The following is a 26,355-nucleotide window of genomic DNA, read 5'->3' as shown; positions in this document are numbered from 1 at the left end:
GTTCAAAGTCCTGCTGTATTTTCTTTAGTTTTTTTTTTTTTAATCTTTCTTTATTTTTGAGAGAGACAGGAAGAGAGAGACAGAGCAGGAGCCAGGGAAGGGCAGAGAGAGAGGGAGGCACAGAATCCAAAATAGGTTCTAGGCTCTGAGCTGTCAGCACAGAGCCCAGCACAGGGCTGAAACTCACGAATTGCAAGATCATGACCCAAGCCGAGGTCGGATGCTTAACCAACTGAGTCACCCAGGCACCCTCAAAGTCCTGCTGTATTGAAGGCATATTCAATCTAGTGAAAGATACACACACACACACGCCTAATTATTGCCTAAGGAATTTCTACAAGAACTTAGAGTTCAGAGGCGACTCAAGGTATAAATCACGGTGTGTGTTAGCATAGCCCTACTTCTGACCTAATACAAATTCCTGCCAAGGAATATTGACAATGTGATTGGAAATAGAAGCAGACCCTTTTAGTGCAAAAAGCACTGGCTGTTTCTGTCCCTAGTAGCTTGGATATTCCTTAGCGTCTCTGAACTTCAACGTTCTCATCTGTAGAAAGGAAATAATATAAGTAGATTTCGAGGTTTTGTTTTGTTTGAGAATTAAACAATGTGAATGGAACCCCCGGAAAGGTTCCCTACATACTACTAATACTACATTGTTATCCATTTCTGCTTAATCACACCATCAAGGCTAATCTTAGGGCTAGTATTTATAGCAGTAATTTGCCTGCCTTGCCCCTTTTGGGGCCCTTGGCTTAAGGTGAGCCCATGAGACCAATGCGTAATTGGAACACAGACACTCTTCAGTGTCTCGTGTGGGGCCCCTCACCTTGGGGAGCACAGATTATGCAGGGTGAGGTTACACCATGTTCAAGTACAGGAAGTTGGCCTGTGGAAGGGAAAGAAGGAAGGGTTGTCCCGGGAGAAGCTGAGATGAGGAGAAACCATGAGGCTCTTGACAGCCTGAGGAGCAGACAGGTTCCTCAAGTTACCGTTCATGCCATGGCCGCTGGTGAACTTGAGCTCTGTGCTTACGGGGTGTTGCTCGTGTTTGCATGCAGGTGTTACTGTATCACCCCCACTCAGCAAAGAGTGATGAATAAGGCAGATGTGGTCCGCATGGAACCTACGGAGATAACCTGTGTTTTATTTTAGTAACATCTCTTTCATGATGACATCTTACATGTTTCTTAAACCAAAAAGCTTATTTTATTTTTGAGAGAGAGAGAGAGAGAGAGAGAGCGAGAGAGAGAGCGAGCTTGCCCATGCAGGGGAGGAGCAGAGAGAGAGAGAATCTGAAGCAGGGTCCATGCCCAGTGCAGAGCCCACTGTGGGGCTCAATCCCAAGACCCTATGATGACTGGAGCCAAAATCAAGAGTTAGAAGCTTAACTGACTGAGCCACTGACTCCTTAAACAAAAATGATTAAAACCCAGGTTAACTTTACAAAGTAGGTGATATCTGTCTCATCCTCATAGAAGTTCATACTGAGGGCCTCATCATTTAGCATCTAAACGTGGACTTCTCAGTGTTTCTTTTCAGTGATGCACCTCTAGGAAATCTTTCTGGGTCTTTCTGGACACTGGCATTTCCTGTCCTTGGTGGTCCCTTACGTTTCCCTACCAGCTCTCCCCCTGACCCCTCACAATCCTTTGTGGTACATTCATGGGTTAGAGTCGAGATAGAATTCGTATAAAAATACATACATTACTTCTCTGGTCAGCCCTATAAGTCACTATGAATATTCCCTGTTCAAAGAGGGAATGAAAAGGCCGGAGAGTTCAAGAAAAGCATTGGGATCTAGAGTTTGTTGTCTGTTACAGCCAGTGGCCACAGATGGCTGTTCAATATTAAATTTAATTAAAAGTAAATACAGTTATGGGGCCCCTGGGTGGCTCACTAGGTTATCTTGATTTTGGCTCAGGCCATGATCTCACAGTTCATGAGATCGAGCCCCACATCAGTCTCTTTGCTGGTGGCGTGGAGCCTGCTTGGGATTCTCTCTCTCCCTATCTCTCTGCCCCTCCCTCACTCGAGCTTTCTTTCTCTCTAAAAAATAAATAAACATTAAAAAAAAAGTAAATATAGTCAGCAAATAATTTCTTCAGTCACACCAATTGCACTTTATGTGCTTAGTACCACATATGGCCAATGGCTACCATATAAGACAGTGTAGAGTAGAGAACATTTCTCTCACTATAACATATTCTATCAGAGAGTGCTGCTACGGAGCAAATATTATGAACACACCCTTCTTTTGCACTTGTGTTCTGATTCATTTGAAGAATATTACAACACTGTCAGAAAATGGAGTATCAAAATATCATTATAATTACAGATAAAGGTGGAACTGGAGGACATGGGTTAGGTCCATGGTTAAGCACGCTCATCTATCCAGAGTTATCCATACACATATGGCTGAGCCAGACTGAGGTGGCTTTCCCTGTGTGGTGGAGAGATCCTACCATGGAAGAACAGCTGAGACCTGACAAAAGGCAAATCCAATAAGGAAGAAAGGTCAGTGGAATTCATCGATGGCTAGTTCACTCCCCTTCGCTAGAGTAGTTTAGTCTTTGGCCTTCTTTTTGTGGAAGAAAATAGGTATATAGAGATTATTTCCCTTAAGTAGAAAATAAAAGTAATGTCTCTAGCCTTTCCTAATCTACTATGAAGTATAAGGTCCCATGGGGTGCCTGGGTGGCTCAGTCGGTTGAGCATCCAACTTCAGTTCAGGTTGTGATCTCATGGTTCATGGTTTCGAGCCTTGCATCGGGCTCTGTGCTGACAGCTCAGAGCTTTGGATTCTGTCTCTCTCTCTCTCTCTCTCTCTCTCTCTCTCTCTCTCCTTCTCTCTCTCTCTCAGCCCCTCCCTTGCTCACGCTGTGTCTCTTTCTGTCTCTCAAAAACAAATAAGTGTAAAAAAAAAAAACAACAACAACTGAATTATAAGGTCCCTGGGTCTCTAGGACCAGTTTCCCATGCTGTATGTCTTGAGATCATTATCCCCTTAGTTCTCAGAGTAGAACATGAAGAATCCACACCTTCTTTCTGATTGTTAATTGCTATTTCTATGTAAGCTATCTCTCTCTCTCTCTCTCTCTCTCTCTCTTTCTCCCCATCCATCCATCCATCCATTCATCCATCCTATCCTATCCTAAAATAGGTTCTTTCCCTAAAAGGGATTCTGCCTTTCTCCTAAAACAACTGGCTCAAATTTGCTTCCTTTCAAGAACAATTTCTCTCACTTTTCTACATTATCATTGTTATTAACTGAATGCTACTAATGCACTAAATATTTAATTACTCTATGAGATAGGTGCCCATGTTACTGATGAAAAAAATAATTTCTCTCCCCCAAATCCAGTCATTTTTAACTACTTCCCCCAAGATCATGTAGCTAGTTAGGGGCAGTGTTTACTATGTGAAAATCTGTGCTCTTGACTACTTAGGTGTATGCTCTACCATGAGACTCTATACTAGGGGGAAGCAAACTGTATTGTGTTTATTTGCATCTCTGTTATCCTACATAGGATTTGGGACATAGTAACTGCTCTATAAATATTTGTTGCTAAGTTATGAAAAACACCTAGCGTTGTAAACATGTCTGTAATGTATTGAAAACAAGTGATAAAAATGAAGAAATAACACTACTAATCAGTAAGACACAATGCTTTAGCCAGATAAGAAGAAGTTAAACACATGTCACACAGATATGTGAAATCTATTCATGGTTTCTTATTTCCCAAGTCATTTTACAGGCGGAGTGACTTTGGGAAAAGAACATTCAAATTGAAATGGTCCACTTAGTTTTAGTTTACATTATGGAAAATGAATCAGATGAAATCAGCAATTGTCTGTTTTCACTGAGTAATAAGAAAGAGCAGTCCTTCTTCTAAGTCGTAAACAATGAAAAGTTGCTAATTAAAAGTGTTAAAAAATCCCCAACTCTCCTCATTTAGCAGTTGGACATGTTTTCTACACCTTGTTTCATTACGTGGAACGTGGCAGCATTATGTCCTTAGAGCCAGTATGTCAAGATGCCTCTGACTGAGATGCCAGCTGCCCTTATAACACTGTCCCTAGTGTGTTCATTCATTTGAAGGCTCAGACATATTTTTCTAGCAGAGAGAAAGAATGAAAGAAAGAGAAAGAAAGGAAGAAAAAAGAAAATCATTAGCACGTTATGATAAAGACAAACTCAAGACTAAAAACAATATTTTTTTTAAACTTGACCATAAAACACATTTTTCCAAGGAGGAAAAATCCCCAACTAAGGGGATAAATGTTTTAAAAGTCATTTATTTTAGATGAGAATTCAGGGAGATTGTTATAATTGTTTTTGTGTATTTTTCTCATGTTTTCATTCTTAGTGTTTTTTAAAAAAATGCTGATCTCTGTATGTATTCATCCATTTATTCAACCAAGAGTGATTGAATATCTTCTGTATATCCATCACTGACTATGAAAAAGGAAAAGGTGCAGCATTAAACAAGGAAGACAAAGCTTCTTCCTAAGGGAGCTCACATCTGATGGGGTGAAGTAGACAGTAATAATAGAAATACATTACATATCTAGATAGGTAGGTAGGTAGGTAGGTAGGTAGGTAGATAGAATGATAGATATGTAAGAAGAGCCAGGAAAAAGATCAAACAGAATTTTGAGTTAGAAATGCTTTAGATAGAACGGTCACAAACTTCACTCTCAAATGGTGAAACTTGGGTTGAGATGTAAAGTATAAGAAGGGCCCAGTCTTACAAGAGCTGGCGGAAGAACACCGTAGGCAGAGGGAGTAGCGAGTTCAAAGGACTTGATGTAGGAAAGACCTGGGTGTGTGGGGAATGGATAAGGCCCATGTGTGGTTAAGGAGAAAGTTCAGAGTTCATATCAAGTGGGAGCCAGATCTTGCAGGATTTTATAGGCTATGGTGAAGTGTTTTGATTTAAGAGTTTTGAGAAGCCCCTGGGGGGTTTTAGTAGAGGAGTGACACGACAGACTATACATTCTTTAAAAAAAAAGACAGAAGCATGATATCAATTCGGTAGCAGTAGAGAGAACAGGTTTTTCGGGGAGACTCTGTCATCGTCCAGGCCACCAGTGATGATGGCGTGGACCAGTGAGGAGGGTGGCAAAGCCAGTGAGTGGATTCAAGAAAATCTTATAAGAACTGGCCGTGTTTGCCAATGGACTGGACACGGTCCAGGGGGAGAGCTGCACGGGGGAAGGGACTGGGGCTGGCATGGCATTTACCCGGATGGGGGAGCCGGAGGAGGTGCCTCTCCTTTCACAGGTGTTTGAGCAACCCCTACTGTTTTCTTTCGTGACAGATGAGGTCACAGGTCTTGGCTTTGTCTTCATTCTGCTTCTGAAGAAACTTTGACTTTGGCAAAACAATTTATTTGATTCCTAGTGTCCCTACCTGTAAATTATAATACGTGGCCAGAGTGATTATTAACAGCCCGCATTTAATAATTTCATTGTTTTGCCTTAAACTGCTCCTTGCCTCCACTGTACAGGCATGGCTTCTTCCTATGTCTTCCTCACCTCCATAATCTCTGGATCTTTTTTGCATTTCTAGCTTCACGTTCTCACCCTCTCTGCCTCCTGACAGCGAGACTTCTTCCAGCCCCTCGTTCTCACCGACCTCCTTCTGCTGGGTGCGTGCACCTGCTGCTGCTTTTCCTTCTCAGAAAGCTGAACTTGCCCTCCTTGGACTCATGGACTTGCATCCAATTTCACACTGTGGATTAAATGGTCACCTCCTCAGGGAAACACTGTTGCCTTGCCTAGATCAATCGGGCCTTTTTTCTGTTCTCGTAGCCCTGCGTGTACTTCCACCCCAGCGTTACAAACTTCACGTTTGTTTGTATGATTGTTTTACTAACCCGGTTTCCTCCATGAGGACAGGAATTCTGCCTTTCTTCCTCAGTATTATATCCTCTGCACTTAGGTAGGTCCCAACCTTGTCATAATGTTATTAGGTGAACAAATTGTTGAATGAAAAGTTGAGTGAGGGGGCTATATCACATTACCGTTCACGGTGTTCTGAGCACTGGAAACATTTACTTCCAAGCAACAAAGCGATTCTTTTAAATGCATGTGATTTGTGTCGCTGTGCCATTTTTCAGATGCAGTTCCTCTGACCTGGATGCTCTGTGCTGGTAAAAGTTCTCTCCCTGGCTTCTTTAAAGTGGGCATCTTCACCACTAGCAGCGTTCAGAGCCTTTTTCAGGGATTTGAATGACGTCATTTTTCTGGGATGAATTGTGTTTCCCCAGAAAATCATGTGTTGAAGTCCTAACACTGGTATCTGTGAATGTGGCCTTATTAGGAAATAAATTCGTACCGATTTTTTTATTAACTTGTTTTATTTTTTATTTTTTTTAAATTCACATCCAAATTAGTTAGCATCTAGTGCAACAATGATTTCAGGAGGAGATTCCTTAGTGCCCCTTCCCCATTTAGCCCATCCCCCCCTCCCACAAGCCCTCCCGTAACCCTCAGTTTGTTCTCCATATTTATGCGTCTCTTCTGTTTTGTCCTCCTCCCTGTTTTTATATTATTTTTGTTTCCCTTCCCTTATGTTCCTCTGTTTTGTCTCTTAAAGTCCTCATAGGAGTGAAGTCATATGATTTTTGTCTTTCTCTGACTAATTTCACTTAGCATAATACCCTCCAGTTCCATCCACGTAGTTGCAAATGGCAAGATTTCATTCTTTTTGATTGCCAAGTGATACTCCATTGTATATATATATACCACATCTTCTTTATCCATTATCCATCAAGGGACATTTGGGCTGTTTCCATACTTTGGCTATTGTTGGTAGTGCTGCTATAAACATGGGGGTGCATGTGTCCCTTCAAAACAACACACCTGTATCCCGTGGATAAATGCCTAGTAGTGCAATTTCTGGGTCGTAGGGTAGTTCTGTTTTTAGTTTTTTGAGGAACCTCCATACTGTTTTCCAGAGTGGCTGCACCAGTTTGTATTCCAATAAATTCTTACAGATTTAATCAAGCTAAGATGAGATCATCAGATCGGCTTTAATCCAATATGACTGGTACCTTTGTAAAATGAGAGAGATTTGGACACCGACAAAGACATGTGAAGATGGAAGCAGAGACTGGGGTAGCGTAATCATCTTCAGGAAGGGCCAGCCCGCCCCCTGAAGTTAGGGAGGGAGGCCCGGAACAGAGCCTCCTTTGGAGCGTTCAGAAGGAACCAACTCTGATCTTGGACTTTGAACATACATTTGCATTGTTTTGAGCTACTTTGTGGTGCTTTTTTACGGCATCCTAGGAGACAAATGCAGTCATCATGCAATTGCTTTTGGTCTCTGCTTGCATATCTTCTATCCCCAGCGAAAGTCTTCATCCACTCTGTGTCATACTTAACGCAGTGTACGTACCTGTACGATACTGACATACATGATTTGCTCTGTATTGGATGTTCAGTATAATAAACGAGGCTTATATTTTCTTAAGGCTTAAAAAGGTCTCTACTTTGGTTGATCCCTTTTCTCCAACCTGGTAAGATGTGATCTCTTCATTTAAACAGAGTAATTGAAGTTCTGTTTATTGTGGAATCTGGGATGAATTTGAGGTATTTAAAGAGTAAATTAATAAAATGACTCAAGAAGTTAGCAAAACATCAGCAATTGTATTCTCCTGAGATATTTAAAGAGGTCTTATTTAAATACGTAAGAATTGGTCTGAGGTAACAACTGTGTGAGTGATGGTGACAGTTGGAATCTGTTCAGTTTTTGGTCTAATGGTCCAAAATTCTCTCTTAAATGTTTTCTGTAGAATTTTCAAATATATATATTATATTGTCACATATTATGCAACTGGCTTTTTTCAATAAATATTTTTTGAGGTCTAATCACTTTGAGATAGAGAAATCTAGTTCACTTCTATAATCATAATGTGCTCTTACTTAGAAAATTTTATTTACGCTCTTCCCCTACTGATGATATTTAGGTTATTTCCAGTATTTTACTATTAAAAACATTGCTGCAGTAAATGCTTTCCATAGGTTACAAACTAAGAAGCAGAACTTCTGGCCCAGAGGGAATACATATTTTCAGTCATACTAGATTCTAATTGTCCACATTTTTCTAACAAATTGCATTCCCACCCACCTAAGTCCCCTTCGCCCATATTCTCCTCTACCTTTGCTATTAATCAGACTTACTAATTGTAATAGTCTTATGAGTGTGTGAAGTGATATCTCACTGTGCATGTGTATGAGTACATGCTTTAAGCATATTTTGGGAATTCATCTTTGTCTTCTGCATATCTGGTAAATGTGGGCTCCTGACCAAGAGCTTACCTCTTACACTTTATCTTTAAATGTGTCTTTCAAGTTAAATGAACATGAAATTATGTACCTTTTCTTAAAGGTTGGGAGTTTCGCATCTTGTTTCAGAAATTCTTTCTCATTTAAGGTGATACGGTTATTTTCTATGTTTTCCCCTAACTTCCTGGAGTTCACATTCTTGTCATTGAAGAAAGAGTAGCCATAAACATAGGATTTGTTTTTCTTACTAAGTCTCAGCCCATTTTTTACATTTCTCCTCAAAATTTTGTCTACAATCTAAATCTTATAAATACACTTAATTTGTTTCAGTCAAAAAATGGATAAATGTCGAGGAGAGAGGAAGATGGTGGACCCTAGCCTCATCTTGTCCCATTAACACAAGTAGATAACTATCGAATTATCCTACATACCCTGGAAATTGACCCCAAAAGTGGCAGAACAAACTCCACAAGTAAAGGGAGAGAAGAGGTGACATTGGAGAATGTAGGAAATGTGGAGACATGATTCAGGGGAGAAAGGATCACAGGTGTTGCAGAGGGGAGAGAGAAGGGCATGAGGGAGAGAGGAGCACACAGGGGGATGTACACGGAGTACATTTCCCCATAGCCATTGGCTTGGAAAGCAAGAGGGGATGAATTTCATGAGTTCTTGCAACCGGTGGAGAGTAAAGCCTGGAGTTATATTATTTTTTAATTATTATTTTTTTAAAGCCTGGAGTTTTAAAGGTCAGTGGGCTTGGCTGGTGTAACACCCAGAGGGCAGTGCACTGCTCCTGGAGAGAAGGCAGGCAAACAACCTGGGGCACACAGTGGAAACAGAAATCTGAAGAAAACCTAGGGCACACAGGGGAGAGAGGATTCTCTCTTCTCAGAAGGCATCCCTGTGAGGCAGTATTCATGGAGACATCTCTCCAGAACAAAGGAGCTGGCTGGCAGCATTTCCCTCCCCAACTCCTCAGCATAAACACAGGGCCACCTATAGGAAGCAGCGCAGTGCCAACACTGGTGGCCTAACTTGCTTACACCAAGCCCTAGCCCCCTGTGCTCTGGTGGAACTGCACTTCTCAATTAAACTTGGCTCAGGTCTAGTGCCACAGGCCCTCCCCAGGAAGACTAGCACAAACCCCTGCCCACACCATGTCCCTCAAACAGAGAGTTCTGCAGGGCCTCAGTTCTGGTGGAGGTGGTGTCAGGTCTCATTTCATGAGCAGACTAGAGCACACCTAGTTAAAACTTGCCACATTCAGGCCAGGGACCAAACACTGCCGACAACAGGCAAGGAGAGCTTCTGCAGACCACCTGCCTGGAGGACAGAGCAGCCAAAACACAAGAGCAGAGTTCTTGTGGCACACACTGGAGAGCACCAGTCCTGGGGACTACATCACCTTTTTTTTCATAAGGCCATTATTTTTAGGATCAGGAGACATAACTGGCTTTTCTAACACACAGAAGGCAGAGACTTAGACAATGAAGAAACAGAGAAATTTATCCCAAATAAAAGAACAGGATAAGGCCATGACCAGAGGTCTAAGTGAAACAGATATAAGTAACATGCCTGATGGAGACTTTAAAGCAACAATCATAAAGATACTCACTGAGCATTGGAAAAGAATGGAAGACATCAGGGAGACCTTTACCACAAAGATAAAAGGGTTAAAAAATAATCAGAGATGAAGAATGCAATAAACAACTTTGGAAATGGGCTTGATGCAATGAACAGTGGACTGGAAGAAGCAGAGGTATGAATTAGTGACCTAGAAGACAAAACAATGGAAAATAATAATGCTAAACAAAAGAGAGAAAGAATTATGCAGCACAAGAATAGACTTAGGGAACTCAGTGACTCCATCAAATGGAAAACATTTGTATTATAGGAGTCCAAGAAGAAGAAGAAGAGAAGGAGGAGGAGAAGGGGGGGAGGAGGAGGGAGAAAAAGGGGCCGAAAATTTATTTGAAGAAATAACAGCCAAAAACTAACCTAATCTGAGAAAAGAAACAGACATCCAGATCCAGGAGGCACAGAGAGCTCCCATAAAAATCAACAAAAGCAGGCCAACACCAAGACATATTGTAATTAAATTTGCAAAATAAAGTGATAAAGAAAACGTTTTTTAAATAAACAAGACAAAAGAAGTCATTAACTTGCAAGGGAAAACCCATAAAGCTAGCTGGAGATTTTTCATAAGAAACTTGGCAAGCCAGAAGGGATTGGCAGGATATATTCAATGTGTTGAATGGGAAAAATCTGCCACCAAGAATATTCTGTCCAGCAAGGCTGTCATTCAGAATAGGAGAGATGAAGAGCTTCCCAGACAAGCAAAAACCAAACAAATGCATGACCACTAAACCAGCCCTGCAGGAAAGATTAAAGGGGACACGTTAAGTGGAAAGGAGAGACCAATAATGACAGAAAAGGCAGGAAACACAAAAGCAGTAACAATGAATATGTCTGCAAAAATCAGTCAAGGAATTCACACACAAAAAAGGATATGAAATATAAAAGCATATACCGAAAACATGGGGAGAAGAGGAGAAAACAATGGGTTCAAATTTGAATGATGATCAACTTAAATAGACTATTTGCAGAAGATGTTATATACAAACCTATTGGTAACCATATATTGAAAAAAAATTAATAAACATGCAAAGAATAAAGGGAAAGAAACCCAAATATGTCACTAAAGCAAATCAGCAAAACATGAAAGAAAGACAAGAAAGGATCAGAGACAATCTCCAGAAACAATGACGAAACAAGTAATAAAGTGGCAATAAATACATATCTTATCTAATTATTTTGAATTTAAGTGGATTAAGCACTCCAATCAAAAGGCACAGGGTGTCAGAAAACAAGGCCTACTTATGCTACCTTCAAGAGACTCATTTTAGACCTGAAGACACCTGCAGATTGAAAGTGAGGGGATGGAGAACATCTATCATGCAAATGGATTTCAGAAGAAAGCCAGTGTAGCAATACTTGTATTAGAAAATAGACTTTAATGAAGATTGCAACAAGAGACAAAGAAGGGAACTATATAATAATAAAGGGGACAATCCAACAAGAAGATATAACAATTATAAATATTTATGTACCCCAAATGGGGGCATCAAAATAAATAAAAAGTTAATAACAAACATAAAGAAACTCATTGATAAGAACACAATAAGTAGGGGACTTTAACACCCAATTTACATCAATGGAAAGATCATCTAAACAGAAAAGCAACAAGGAAACGATGACTGTGGATGACACACTGGACCAGATGGACTTTACAGATATATTCAGAACATTCCATCCTAAAACAGAAAAATACACATTCCTCTCAAGTGGACATGGAACATTCTCTAGTATAGATCACACATTAGGTCACAAAACAGGCTTCAACAAATATAAAAACACTGAAGTCATATCATGAACCTTTTCTGACTGCAACACTATGAAACTAAAAGGCAAACACATTAAAAAGTCTAGAAAGACCACACATACTTGGAGGTTAAACAACATGCTACTAAATGATGAATGGATCAACCATGAAACCAAAGAAGAAATTTTAAAAAGTGCATGGAAACAAATGAAAATGAAAACACAAAAGTCCAAAGCCTTTGGGATGCAGCAAAAGTGGTCCTAAGAGGAAAGTATACAGCAATACAGGTGTACCTCAAGAAGCAAGAAAAATCTCAAATAACCTAACCTTACACCTAAAGGAGCTAGAAAAAGAACAAATAAAACCCCAAACCAACAGAAGGAGTGAAAGATAAAAGCAGAAATAAATGATATAGAAACCAAAATAATAATAGAACAGATCAATGAAACCGGAAGCTGGTTCTTTGAAAAAAATTAATAAAATTCACGTACCTAGGCCAGACTTACCAAAAGAGAAAGGACTCAAATAAATAAAATCATAAATGAGAGAAGAAAAATAACAAGCAACATAACAGGAATACAAAGAATTATAAGAGATTATTATGAAAACCTATAAAGCAACTCACTGGACAACCAGGTAAAAATGGATAAATTCCTAGAAACACATAAACTGCCAACATTGAAACAGGAAGAAATAGAAAACTTGAACAGACAAAAAACCAGCAATGAAGTAGAATCAGTAATCAAAAAACTTCCAAAAAACAAAAGTCCAGGACCAGACTGCTTAACAGGTGAATTCTATACAACATTTATTTTATTTTTTTAAGTTTATTAATTTTTAGAGAGAGAGAGAAGGTGAGAGTGCATGAGGGGCAGAAAGAGAGGAGAGCAAGAATCCCAAGCAAGCTGCACACTGCCAGTGAAGAGCCTGGTGCAGGGCTTGAACTCACAAGCTGTGAGATCATGACTTGAGCTGAAATCAGATGTTTAACTCACTGAGTCACTCAGGCGCCCCTACCCAACATTTAAAGAAGAGTTAATACCTATTCTTGTCAAACTATTCCAAAAAATAGAAAAGGAAGGAAAGTTTCCAAATGTATTCTGTGAGGCCAGCATTACCCTGATAGCAAAACCAGATAAAGACTCCACTAAAAAAGAGAACTACAGGCCAATATCCCTGATAAACACTGATGAAAAAATCCCCAATGAAATATTAGCAAAACAAATCCAACAATACATTAAAAAAATAATTCACCGTGATCAAGTGGGATTTATGCCTGGGTTGAGATATGATTCAGTATTCACAAATAGGTCAATGTGATACACCATATTAATAAAAGAAAGGATAAGAACCATATGATCTTTTCAAGAGATGGAGAAAATGCCTTCGACAAAGCACAACATCCATTCATGATAAACACCCTCAAAAAAGAAGGTTTAGATGGAACGTACCTCAGCATAATAAAGGCCATATGTGACAAATCAACAGCTAATATCATTCTCAATGAGGAAAAACTGACAGCTTCTCCACAATCAGGAATGAGACAGCGATGTCCCCTCTCACCACTTTTAGTCAACACAGTGCTGGAAGTCCTAGCCCCAGCAATTAGACAACAAAAGAAATAAAAGGGGTCCAAATCAGCAAGAAAGAAATAAAATGTTCACTATTTGCAGATGGCACGATACTTATGTACAGAAAGCCCTAAAGACTCCCCCCAAAACCTGCTAGACCTGATCAACGAATTCAGTAAAGTCACGGGATACAAAAATCAATGTAGAGAAATCTGTTGCATTGTAATACACCAGTAATGAAGCAGCAGAAAGAGGAATTGAGGAATCAATCCCATTTACAACACCAAAAACACTAAGATACCTAGGAATAAACCCAGCCAAAGAGGTGAAAACCTGTATGCTGAAAACTATAAAACACTGATGAAAGAAATTGAAGACGCTAACAAATGGAAACTCATTCCATGCTCATGGAATGGAAGAACAAGTATTGCCGAAATATCTACACTACCCAAAGCAATCTGCGGATTCGAGGCAATCCCTATCAAAATACCAACAGCATTTTTTTCACAGAGCTAGAGTAAACAATCCTAAAATTCATATGGAACCACAAAAGACCCTGAATAGTCAAAGTAGTCTTGAAGAAGAAAAGCAAAGCTGGAGGCACTGCAGTTCCAGACTTCATACTGCAAAGCTGTAATCATCAAAACAGTACGGTGCTGGCACAAAACAGACACATAGATCAACGGAACAGAACAGAAAACCCGGAAATGAACCCACAAATATGTGGCCAATTAATCTTCAACTAAGCAGTACGGAATGTCTAATGAGGAAAAGAATGTCCCCTCAACAAAGGGTGTTGGAAAAACTGGACAGCAATATGCAAAAAAAAATGAAACTGGACCGCTTTCTTACACCATACACAAAAAATAAATTCAAAATGGATTAAAGACCTAAACGTGAGACCTGAAACCATAAAAATCCTAGAAGAGAACACAGGCAGTAACTTCTTTAACATTAGCTATAGCAACTTCTTCTAGATACATCTCCTGAGGCAAGGGAAACAAAAGCAAAAGTGAACTATTGGGACTTCATCAAAATGAAAAGCTTTTGCACACTGAGGGAACCAACAAAACTAAAAGGCAACATAAGTAATGGGAGAAGGTATTTACAAATGACATATCTGATGAAGGGTTAGCGTCCAAAATGTTTAAAGAATTTACACAACTCAATACCCAAAAAATGAATAGTCCAATTAAAAAGTGGGCAGAAGACAAACACATTTTTCCAAAGGAGACATACCGATGGCTCACGGACACGTGAAAATATGGTCAACATCACTTATCATCAGGGAAAACAAAGAAAAATCTACAATGAGATATCATCTCACACCTGTCAGAATGACTAATCAACAACACAAGAAACAACAGGTGTTGGCGAGGTTGAGGAGAAAGGAGAACCCTTGTGCACTGTTGGTGGGAATGCAAACCAGAAAACAGTACAGAGGTTCCTCAAAAAGTTAAAAATAGAACTACAGTATGGTCCATCAATTGCCCTAATAGGTATTTACCCAAAGAAAACAAAAAATACTAATGGAAAGGGATACATGCACCCTGATGTTTAAAGCAGCATTATCTACAATAGCCAAATTATGGAAACCGACCGTGTTCATTGAGTCATGAATGGATAGAGAAGATGTGGTGTATATATGAAATGGAATATTACTCAGCAATAATAAACAGAATGAAATCTTGCCATTTGCAACAACACGGATGGAGCTAGAGAGTATTATGCTAAGCAAAATAAGTCAGAGAAAGACAAATATGATTTCACTCATGTGGGATTTAAGAAATAAACAGGGCACCTGGGTGGTTCAGTCGGTTAAGCGTCCGACTTCGGCTCAGGTCATGATCTCACAGTTTGTGAGTTCGAGCCCTGCCTCGGGCTCTGTGCTGACAGCCTGCTTTGGCTTCTCTCTCTCTCTCTCTCTCTCTCTCTCTCTGTCCCTCCCCACTTGTGTGCACGTGCACTCTCTCTTTCTCTCTCAATAAATAAACATTAAAAAAAAAAGAAAACAATCAAGCAGTGGGGAAAAAAGAGAGCGAGGCAAACAATAAACAGACTCTTAACTATAGAGAACAAACTTCTGGTCACCAGAGGGGATGTGGGGGGGGGGGTGGGGACGGGTGAAATAGGTGATGGGGATGAAGGAGGGCACTCGTTGTGATGAGCACCATGTGATGCATGGAAGTGTTGAATCATTCTTTTGTACAGCTGAAACTAATATTACACAGTATGTTAACTAACTGGAATTTAAATCAAAAACTTTTAAAAATGGTTGTTTGTTCCCACTTGAAAATGGTAGGAGAAATTTCTAAACAGTGTCCTAAGTCTGCTTTTCCTAGTACATCTTGTGACTGTTTCAAAAAGCCTGAGAGAGAGGATATTTCGTCTTTTTCTTTTATTGTGTTAGAATTTTAAGTGGCTCAGTACGACTCTACACACAGCAGGCTGCCTCACCTCACACCCTGTGCCCTGCTCTCTCCTCTGCTGTGGGGTAGCACACGCCTACTTCTTCACGGCTGCGGATGCGCGTGCCTCCAAGCCAGAACACCTTCCCTTGGCTGGTTTGTCCGATTTTTTCTCAGGCTGCAGTGATACGGCGGACAGTTGTTTGATGGAGTCATGAGTCAGAGTGGCCAACACCAGGAGCTAAGCTTACCTTTAAGAAGCAAAAGGCATTAGGCGGCCCCTGGGGGGGCTCAGTCGGTTAAGCGTCTCTTTGTTTCAGCTCAGGTCATGGTCTCAGGGTTCGTGGGTTCGAGCCCCGGGTCGGGCTCTGCACCAACATCGCAGAGCCTGCTTGGGATGGTCTCTCTCTTCCTCTCTTTCTGCCCTTCCCCTGTTTGTGCTGTCTCTCTCTCAAAATAAAGAAACTTTAAACAAAAAAGAAGCAAAAGGCACTAGGTGTCCATCTACCTTGATGAGAGCTCTACAGATTTCGGGAGTCACACGTTTCTCTTGGCTGACCTTGCCATTTTGATTCTCTAAAACACTTCATATTTCTGTGACAGCTATTTCTTTCTTCTCTCCAATATTGTACATACCTCCCTTCATTTCGCATATGGTACTCTTCTCTTCAAAGGCATTTGAAATACTTTCATAATGATTATAAATGTGGGTCCTCAACCTTAAGTATACAGTCTGTCTTTCTATATCACAACCCAACTCTGATAGCAAAACTCTGCAGGAATGCTAAGAAGTTGTTGGGAGGCTTATGTGGCACCCGGATATTGTGGCGATCGGGCCCTGGGGTCCTCTACCTCAGCGGGGATGCTCAGAGACCTCCCGTGCCCTATTTAGTCCCTGCCATTCGGCCATAAAGATCCCTCCTGAGATAACCCGCGTTCCTGTCCTCAAGGCCCCTTCAAGTCTGTTGGCATCCACTTCCACGCCACAGCCAAACTGGAGACATGGGCGTCATCCCATGGCTTCCGCCCCATGATGTGGCAGTGGAAACTCTCCGTGTCCAGGGCTCTGTCTGGCTGGATCCATTTCACAGATGTCCCTTACTTTCACTGGTCGTTTGCTGCCCTCCCCGAGCCCACTCTGAGCATCGTGTTCCGGCATCAGGGCACAGGACCCCTCTCGCAGAGACTCTACGGTTTCTCTTCCTTATTATTTCCTTACTGCCTCGTCTCTTCTCTTCTCCCCCCAGCAGATTGTTTTTCCAGTCTGAGTGGGAGTTGGCACGAAACACTCCTCTTTTCCCTTTGCTTTTCCCTTTGCTTTTCCCATACGTTTCATTCTAAATCCTTACAGGTTTCCAAAGGAATTTAATCTTTGGGGGTACAAAAGGCAGAGACCGAGCGGCTCCTTCTGCTTTGTGCCTGGTCGCATCCCTTTGCTGAAGTGATGAATGCAGACCAGTATTTGCCCACATGGGCATCAAATAGGGAAAATGCCTGGAAAAAAATTTTTTTGAAGGAAAACAGTAGTTAACTTCATTAAAACATTATCCTGCTATGCTTACACTTTATAACGTTAGTTTAGTTTTGATTTCTGTGCTTTTCAATTACTATTGTAATTTGGTGTATGTACGATTGCCTCCGGTGATCCCTTTCAGGAGAGGTAATACTGTGATTCCTCAGTTCTTTCCAGTCTGTCTGAGTGCTTGCTGTCTGCTGGCTGCCAGACCCGTGCCTATTAAAATCCACATTTATTAATGCTCACGGTTCACGGTTCGCTTTGAGCCCTTCTAATCACACTGTCCTTCCTGTCTTAGTTTTCTTTTAAATCACTTTAAATCATGTCTCCATTTCCTACCATCAATTATTGGGTAAGCCTTGATTTGTTAAAACGTCCATCGAAAGCGTTACGTCGGCAGAATGATTGGACCTCAGGTCCGTGTCTCCTGTCATTAGCTGGATTTCTGCATCTGATCCCCCCGGTGATCCTGGTGAAGAATTGTCTTCCTTGAGCTGTCGTGGGGAAGGTCGTTGTGACAGAAGAGTCTCGCCTGATTTATATAGTGAGGCACGCTCACTAATTCTGGCGTCAGAGCTCTGAGCACTTACCAATTGATTCCTATCAGTGTTGTGTGAGATGATAAATTCTAATCAGAGCTTTTTGGTCTGTGTTAGTCTGGCTTTCTTTTTTATAATGGATTTCTCTCATTCATGCTTTCCCTAGTCTGCATTTTTATGACTGTGATGTGCTTTGATTTACTTCATTCAGAGCACCACGCTCTGGCTTCAATTACTCCATTTAACTTTAAATAGACATTGTAGGAGCCTCACTGATACAAAGAACATCTGGTGTCAATAAAGTGCAGCGGGAGGTGCCGTGTGGGAAGGAACCCAAGAACTGAACACATCTCTGGGCACATCCGTCAGGACATGAGCGTACGTATCGTGGCGCCCCGCCGCTTAAATGCTCTCGGAGTGGAGCTCGCTCTGGGTGTTCAAGTCAGGAGGGCACCATTTTGATCTGCCTTGTGGCAACGCTTGACTCACTGACCTAAATAAAGCTCCAGACACAAAACATTCCGTTCAGTTGATAACATCTTTGAGGATGACTTTTGCCAAACAGGAAAGGCACAGACAGCGAGGGGACAGTTTTTTCTAGGTCGTGTACAGAGTGTTTGATGAGGGATGTTGTAAAGAAGTCAGAGTAAGGAACTTTGTTCTTCACACCCCTCCCCAGCAAGCACACCAGAACACAAAGTCCGGAAGTTTTCACGGGGAGGTACAGTTCCTCAGTGCTACTGAGGTGATCCCAACGAGAAATTTTAATAATTTCCTAAGACCAAATCCAGATAGTAGGATGTCAAATGATTAAATAAAGAGAAGCTTTTGCCTGCTCTTAGGCCCCGAAAGAAATAAACTATCTTTAACTGCCAAAGTAAGGACCAAACCGAAATAATTTACCAGATAAAACATTTACATTCAGATTTTAAATTTTTTTTTTTTCAACGTTTATTTATTTTTGGGACAGAGAGAGACAGAGCATGAACGGGGGAGGGGCAGAGAGAGAGGGAGACACAGAATCGGAAACAGGCTCCAGGCTCTGAGCCATCAGCCCAGAGCCCGACGCGGGGCTCGAACTCACGGACCGCGAGATCGTGACCTGGCTGAAGTCGGCCGCTTAACCGACTGCGCCACCCAGGCGCCCCTACATTCAGATTTTATTCCGTACGCAAAATCTCTGAATCACTCAGGCACTGACAGTCTGACCCTTGTGAACAAGGATGTTCCTAATCATAGGTTTTAGTTAAACATTCTCAAATAAAATTATTTATGGGTTACGTACCGGGAAGCATACTTCTGCTTCTCACAGTATCAAAGTATTCTGAGACTCCGGTCCTCACGCCTGAGGATCGGGAACCCCTCCCCACCTCGCCAGACTCTCTCTGTCTCCACTGCGTGTTTTCCTCTGCAGCACAGGCCGTCTTTCTGTGCCAGACAAGCAGGTGAGCAGGACCAACAGACACCGTGCCCTCCCAGCTTAACAGAAGGAGAGTGTGGCTTCTCCCCGTGGTCCCAGGAAGACCCTCGCTGGCCCTGTTTTGTGATGTGCTCATGCTCAGTTCCATCACAGCTTCTGGGAAGGAAGAAGACAGGACGTGCCAAGAACTGAATCTGTGGGGAGAACAGGTTGTGTTCCCAGAAGGAAGGTGAGGAAACTCATGGTGCAAAAAAAAAAAACCAAACCAAAAAGGCAAAGCAAATTGATAGTAGTGACTACCCTCCGTGTTGCTTCACAATCCAACTCTGGTCAGGGGTTTGGAGGATGAGTGTGGGGACGCATGCGTTTCAGATTCCGACAGGAGACGCTTTCTGTTTCCTGTCCACCCAGAGCCGAAAGGGCCTCCTAAGACGACTCGCCACCAGGTGGGAACACACAGACGCCTTGTCTACATTTTGGAAGAATAGTAGTAAAGAGAGAGAACGTTCTCTGTGGTGCAGCTGTCGGAGAAGGGTTAAATTAGTTCAGCACTCCTCCCAGCGTGACCTCATGGGATGGTTAAAGATGGGATGTGTCAAGTGAGCAGACAGGAGGAGATTCGGGAACCAAGTCAGAACGCTTTTTTTTTTTTTTTTAAATTTTTTTTTCAACGTTTATTTATTTTTGGGACAGAGACAGAGCATGAACGGGGGAGGGACAGAGAGAGAGGGAGACACAGAATCGGAAACAGGCTCCAGGCTCTGAGCCATCAGCCCATAGCCCGACGCGGGGCTCGAACTCACGGACCGCGAGATCGTGACCTGGCTGAAGTCGGACGCTTAACCGACTGTGCCACCCAGGCGCCCCACGGAACGCTTTCTTTATTGAAACATTTCACGAAAACCATAGCATTCCAGAATACTTTGGAGAACTTGGGGCTGCTATGGCATGCAGAATTTCCAAAACAAATTTATTCAGAGAAATCTATTTTTATTCATTAGGGAAGGTAAAGGTAAAGTGATTTCTTAATAACTCGCTTATCCTGATGTTCTCCCAATTTTATTATTTTAAGAGAGCAGTGTAACACCGGGATTCCAAATCCAGACCTTCTGTTAAGACATTGGATGTCTCTGGGGTCAGAAAGCCCAGTCACAAGTTCAGGAAACTTTCTGTGCCCTGTGCTAGTCTTCGTGCGATCACCGCCAGATCCCATAAGGAGGGTCATTGGAGTCATGTCACCTGTATAAATCCAATATGGTGCAACCAGCCTGATGAAATAGGAAGACAGCCCTAGCACGAAAAATATTGCAGCATCTGCTGTGTAACAAAACATCTCTTAATAAGTCATTAAACTTTGGGGTTCCAATTCTAGTACATGAAACATCTACGTCGCTTCTCAGGAGCAGATTCTTATCATCTGTACTAGATGTTATCTGACACAGAAGCTGAAGGAAACGAGAACTAGATACCTGCTTCACTCGTTTCTGCATTCCCTGATTCTGCCGCAGCACCATCTCGTGCCAGAATTTCTTGGAGTCTTCTACACCGATTCCGAAGAAATGGTGTACGTAGCGAAGCTCTGTAGGTTAAGGGAAAGAATTGCTCAGAACAGATGAAGATCTACCTTTCTATACCAGCGTTTCTGTGCAGAAACCAGCCATTTGACTCTCACAGACTAATGAATATCACCTCATTTTGAATCCTAAGACATTACCTGGGCAGAGTATTTTTTCAGTATTTTTGTTTACTTAGTTCTGTGATTATTAAAGCAACTGTGTTTGTAATGTTGGTTAGTTGATGAGATGGGAGAATTTAGGAGAAGACATGTTTGGTGAGGCACATTGAGGGAGGACAACACATGCCCCCTTCAAAAGCTGAGGTCAAGGGCAGTGGGTGTTTTAATAGCCAGGGAAAGGCAGAGAGTCCCCCTGTTAGAATTTTGCATCCCCTCACCGATCAGATTTCATAGACACAACACCTAAGTTTGATCTCCTCTGGGATGACAATTAAGCAGCTTTTGTAGAATGAACATGCTTTCAGTTTTGGGTTGCCACAACTTTGGTAACGTGCCGTTGCTCGTACGTGTATGTCCTTGCATCCCAGTTCATTTCGGATTTCACCGGTAAGTTTGCAGGAATTGGTGCACATTTTCACATTCGCCACCTGTGCCCTGAAGGCTCTCATTGCCGCAGTGCAATTACTTTAGAGCTTGCATCTCACCCACTTGAAAAGAGCATATATCATTTATAACGGGAAGATCTAGAATCAAACTCCTGTTACCATTTTTTAATCTGTCTCTTTGCAGGCTACTTATTTCGCCTCCCTGGGTCTCAGGCTCCTCGTTTGCAAACCGAGGCACCAATGGTCACATTTATTCTGCCTGTGGTAAAAACGTTGTGATCAAGTGCGTACTGTCCGTCTTGAAATCTGTCGGGAAGTTTTGGGCTGGGGACTAAGGCTGCAGTGATGAGTGGGTGACCCCTGATCACAGGGTCCTTGCAGGTGAGCAAGTACAGCATTTTAGGGGACGTGCATCTGAGAGAGCCTCAGAGACCCCCCCCCCCCCCCGCCCCCGGGGCGGGGGGAGGTGACAACTGGACCAGTTGAATGACAACCAGGTAAATGAAGAGGTGAGATTTTTCGGATGGAAAATATGCACAGGTCAGGAAAAAAAAGAGCTTGGCATATTTTGTAAATAAAAATGAGTTCACTTTTGTTTTGGAGAACAAACTTGGGGAACTGGGCCAGAGAATGGAAAGATAAGGAGAGAAGTAAGTGGAGGCCAGATGATTTTAAACCACATGCAGGAGTCTGGACTTTCACATGGCTGCAGCGGACAGTCCAAATAAATAGTATTTGAAAAGCTTTATACAGGAGATGGCATAAGCCATTTTGCAAATATTAGTTATTATTGGCTTTTTGTTAATTATTTTAGTAATATGCAGACAGCAACTCTTACCTAGCTTAATCTGCGAACATTTGAGGTAACACTTTGAGATCGTGTCTTAAGAATGCTACTTAGCAATCCACATGGCCTCTGCCCCTTTAGATGGGTCTGGTCTTTCTTATTTAAGCATGAAAACACATTTCTTTTTTTAATATTTATTTATATTGAGAGAGAGAGAGAGAGAACCAGGGAGGGGCAGAGAGAGGGGGAAAGAAAGAATCCCAGGCAGGCTCCATACTCAGCAAGGAGCCCAGTGTAGGGCTTCGTCTCACTAACCATGAGATCATGACCCGAGCTTAGATCAAGAGTCGGAGGCTCAACCGACTGACTGAGCCACCCAGGCCCCCGTGAACACACATTTCTGATAGACCTCGTCATTAAAGAAAGTTGGAAAAATAATGGCAAAGCGGAAAATAATTTGGAAATATAGAAGAAATACGGGCATTTCCAGAATTTCAGTTGAACCGTTTGGCAATGGTAACATTTCCCCTAAAAGGTTAGTTCTCTTGACATTAACGAGTGTATAATACATCACAATTAGCGTGAATTGCAAACCAACTGAGGCGCCGTCAGACAAAGACAAATCATTCTCCCAGACATGACCGTCCGGCTGATTGCTTTTAAACTTCACAACCTAACTGAAGGATCCAGGACTAGAACTATATCATCTACCTTGTTTTCATTTTGTGTGCCCTTGGCCTGCACGAACTTACAGCGTTGCCTTAAGGACGTTGCTTGCCTTGCTGCTGGAACTCTCCTCACTTGTAGATGATGTTCTTTAGACCGAAGGAGTTGTCCCTATCAACTTGAGGAAAGAGCCTGTCCCCGTTAGCATCGCTCTCTGAGCACGGATGGAAACGCTTCTCCGGCAGACCGCCCCCATTGCCCCTTTGTGATCTTGCAGCACTCAGCTGTGCGAGGTGATTCCATTCGTGATGTCGTGACATAAAGCGAGGGCCAGGACCCGGTGTTCTGAAATAGATGTCCTCGTTAGGCTCTCCTTTTGAGACAGAGACACCATTTATCCATAATTCGCGTTCCCTCTTAGCTTTAACCAACTCACTTAAATCCGCACAAAGGTGAAATGGACATACTTGCATCCAATATATGTGGCTATCTAACTGGGGAGAGACGTCATTCGTGAGATTTCTGAGCAAACACCCCCGTCGAAATGGAAAGGGTGGGGGGAATAAGGGAATGTTTGTATGTTAATGAAATGATCCAGGAAAGGGTGAGGAGGAAAGAGAGAGAGAGAGAGAGAGAGAGAGAGAGAGAGAGAGAGAGAGAGAGAATTACTGATGCAGGACAGAAGGCTGTGGATTGGCGTCTGTAGGACAGGAGACGGGGTCTCATGCACGACTGGTGATGTCGGCAGTTTAGGTGACTAGGGCCAGTTCTGTGGGGGAGTAACAGGCGAGAAGGCAGAGTACGTGTGTCCTAATGCTGGCAGACAGGTAGCTGCAGGTGTGGGGATTTGTAGAAATCTCTTTCTGAATGCTTCTACTTTTTTTTTTTTAATGTGTATTAAAAGAGAGCAAGCAGGGGAGGGCAGAGAGAGAGGGAGAGAGAAAATCCCAGGCAGGTTCCTCACTGTCAGCTCAGAGCCCGATGCGGGGCTCGAACACACCAACCGTGAGATCGTGACCTGAGCCGAAATCGAGAGTCAGACACTCACTCAACTGAGTCAGCCAGGCGCCCCCTGAATGCTTCTACTTTATGAGGAAAATGAGTCACGAGCTGAGACTGAGCGTGGGAGAGAAGGTGTTGCAGGTTGGAGGAAGACAGCAGGCTCTCGTTACCGAGGAGTCTGGCAGGGCAAATGGGACCGGGAAATAAAACATGGCTGCCGGTGTTATTAAAAGCTCTCCTGGGATTTGCAGTCATTGAAATTCAAGTGTTTGGCAAGTCAGTGTTTTTCTACAGCTGGGCAGAGTAGTGAGGTCATTGGATTGAGCTACAGACTGGGTTTTGGCAAATGAATCTTTAAGAGATGGAGAAGGAGTTAGGCTGCGTGCAAAGAAGCGGTAAGAATGATCCACCATGAAATTTAATGGATGGATGTAGTATCATTAGATTTTAGGGGCCAGTATGGCAAAAGGGTCATTGGACTTTGGCTGCCAAGTAAAGGCAGTACGCTGGACGGGTAGAAAGTGGTGTTCGGAGAGTAAGACACTCGAAATTGAGATTGTGGAGAATTTGTAGTGATTGATAAAGACAGGGCAGGGGGTGGCCATGAGGCATCACTGGAAGAGAGGCAGTAAAGAAGCTCATGGGCCAGGTCTCCAGTCATCTAAGTATACATGGAAGTCGGCCAGTATTAATGATAGTAATGTCGAGACACCAGTAAGGAGCTAAGGTCTTTGAGGCATAAGGGGTGTTTCCCAGAAGTCAGTAAAAAGTCGGATCCTAGGGGCGCCTGGGTGGCTCAGTCGGTTAAGCGCCCGACTTCAGCTCAGGTCACGATCTCGCGGTCCGTGAGTTCGAGCCCCACGTCGGGCTCTGGGCTGATGGCTCAGAGCCTGGAGCCTGCTTCCGATTCTGTGTCTCCCTCTCTCTCTGTCCCTCCCCCATTCATGCTCTGTCTCTCTCTGTCTCAAAAATAAATAAACGTTAAAAAAAAAGAAATTAAACAAAAAGTTGGATCGTAATGAGGGGGGAAATAACAAGGTTCGTTTGCCATTTCCAAGTACGTGTGGGTGCCTTAAGAAAAACTATTGTGATTTTTTGTTTTTAATTTTGTCAGGGAGTTATTATGAGGTGCTACAGTGTAGGCAGAAGAAATGAAAATGTGTAGAAAGCTATGTTTCTGAATAGTGATTTGATAAGGATTTTTTTATGGGGGGGGACTGAAAATCATTGTCTCAAAAGCACTGAAAATACTGTGTTATGAACAGGCTCATCTTTCATTTATCACTAAAGAATGAAAACTGTGGATTATCTAGTCAAGTGTACTTTTCACAGTGTCTGGTATATATCTTGTTTTGTTTCCAAGTGTTCCCGATTGTCATTTATGCATTTAGTAGAATATGGCAGAATTGAACTTACCGATTGGAGGTTTTTGCAAAAAAAAAACTTTTTTAATGTTCATTTATTTTTGAAAGAAAGAAAGAGATAGTTGGGGAGGAGCAGAGAGAGAGAGGGAGAGGGAGAATCCCAAGCAGGCTCTGCACTGTCAGCATGGAGCCCTGATGCAGGGCTCAAACCCATGAACCGTGAGATCATGACCTGAGCCGAAATCAAGAGTTGGACGCTCAACTGACTGAGCCACCCGGGCGCCCCTACATTTGCAAAAAATTTCAAATCTCACAGGTTCTTATTTCTTTCACATATGAGATCTCTTCAATTCAAAAGCGAAATTCAAGCTAACATACAGAAATTAAACATTTATATTAAATTCTGTTTTCTGTTTCAGGTAAGTCTGTGCTCTTGATTTATTAGTTGAATAATTTCCTCATGGCAGTATTTTATTAACTGATATGTACAGATAAGCCTTCTCCATTTTATATTTTGTTCTAAATGGATCACTTTTACTAACAAGAGAGCTAAAGGAAATACATGTTCTGTTCAGTTGATAATCTGTTGATTATTAAATAATCCGCATTTTGTAAATGTCTTCAGAAAATCATGGCAAATTGAATTATTAGTGTTAAATATTCAGCAGAAACTTTATGAAAAGAAAAATAAATCCAGCATGCTATTGAAAGCTAAAGTAAAAAAAAAAAAAAATCAAGCAGTCTTTTTAAAAACAACGAGTTTACTGTGAAGAGGGACATTTACTCATTATGATATCCAGAGAGAGGCTGACGAGTGCGGTGTTGACGAGCCCGGTCCTGGAATCGGGAATCCTGGCTTTGAGTCCTGGCCCCGGGCCTTGTTGGATTTATCCTGGGCATGTGGCTCCAATTCTCTAGGCCTAAGCTTCTGCTGCAACACAGCAGTAATAAAATAACCATTTTGTAGAGGCTTCGATTACAATTAAATCACCTATACCAAGCACTTAGGACAATTCCGGGCATTAATAATTGTATTTTATCTTACCCTCTGTCAACTTTAAGACTTCGCTCAAGCCATACCCCACACCTAGGACATACTTTTCCCTACTCTGTATACCAAACCACTCTCTAACTCAGAAGGAGCTCCCAGAAAGATTAAATTAACCTATTCGAAACAGAGTGATTCCCCTAGCGATTATAGAAAGTATACATTCGTGTCCATTTAATCCCCATCCCTCTTCCGGTGCACAGCCACCAGGGAAAAGCCTTATGAGGACAACCAGG

General features: G+C 42.1%; 1 long non-coding RNA gene across 1 annotated transcript; it reads right to left on the bottom strand.

The window, feature by feature from the left end:
* Positions 1-20,133: 20,133 nt before the first annotated feature.
* LOC125148127 (uncharacterized) lies at positions 20,134-25,991 on the bottom strand. Its single transcript, XR_007145432.1, has 3 exons — positions 25,856-25,991; positions 22,792-23,050; positions 20,134-20,710 (listed from the first exon to the last, which is right to left on the bottom strand). It is a non-coding gene; the product is annotated as an uncharacterized LOC125148127 (long non-coding RNA).
* Positions 25,992-26,355: the final 364 nt, after the last annotated feature.

This window comes from Prionailurus viverrinus, chromosome D2, assembly GCF_022837055.1.
Source record: "Prionailurus viverrinus isolate Anna chromosome D2, UM_Priviv_1.0, whole genome shotgun sequence".
In the NCBI taxonomy this organism is placed as follows: domain Eukaryota; kingdom Metazoa; phylum Chordata; class Mammalia; order Carnivora; family Felidae; genus Prionailurus; species Prionailurus viverrinus.
Note: the sequence above shows the minus strand (reverse complement) of the source record. Positions and strands in the feature narration are given on the sequence as shown.